The sequence below is a fragment of the Carex rostrata genome, chromosome 12 (assembly GCF_964058835.1).
Source record: "Carex rostrata chromosome 12, lpCarRost1.2, whole genome shotgun sequence".
NCBI lineage: Eukaryota > Viridiplantae > Streptophyta > Magnoliopsida > Poales > Cyperaceae > Carex > Carex rostrata.
The window spans coordinates 9,027,024-9,027,831 of NC_135929.1; the positions used below are offsets into that span (position 1 = coordinate 9,027,024).

An 808-nucleotide genomic window follows, 5' to 3' on the forward strand; every position below is an offset into this window, starting at 1 on the left:
GGAACGTTCTTTTTATTTGGCACGAATCTCAAAGCAGACTCCCTACAGTCTCCATATGCACCGGATTGAGTTCGACCCGGATGAAATTAATCTGTGCCATCGATTTATTTAGAATGTACCTCAGGACACGGACTCTTCCCGCTTGCTGTCTGATTGTAAGTCGGTAGAAATCTTATTTTGTTGTTATTAGGAAAATAGAGAACGGATGAAGAAAAAGGTCGTTGTAGTATAGTGGTGAGTATTCCCGCCTGTCACGCGGGTGACCCGGGTTCGATCCCCGGCAACGGCGAAAGATTAAATTTTTTGGTTCATTCCTACTCTTTCTTTTTATCTTCTCTCGTTCCGGTTCCTGTTTGAGCAACTAAGTACATTTGCCTTTAGCCTACGGACAATATTCGCCAAAAAAGGAAAAATATATATTTGCCTTTTTATGTACAGATTTGTTGACATCTCTATTCGGATTTTAGTTCAAATTGTCAAATCACCATCCACCATTTACCATATATTCGGATTTTAGTTCAAATTGTAATAATTTAAAGATTTGGATTGAAATGCTTCATTCTTATGTATGTTTATAAAGTTCAAACAGACAATCATAACTATTTAACGTGTTCTTTAAAAGTGGAGAAATGAGAAATGAGAAATGATGGAGGTACAAAAAATAAAAATATTTGAACTCTTCTTATCTTCCTTCTTATCTTTAAACAGTAAAGATTTTAGGTAAAGTCGCTTGATTATTTAATATTACGAAAAAAATTGAATTAGAATTTTAAAAGTACGACCTTCAACACAGAAGCCATTATATATG

General features: G+C 34.8%; 1 non-coding gene across 1 annotated transcript; it reads left to right on the plus strand.

Annotated features, from left to right (window-relative positions):
• The first annotated feature begins 217 nt into the window (after positions 1–217).
• Positions 218–289, plus strand: TRNAD-GUC (transfer RNA aspartic acid (anticodon GUC)). Its single transcript has one exon. It is a non-coding gene; the product is annotated as a tRNA-Asp (tRNA).
• Positions 290–808: the final 519 nt, after the last annotated feature.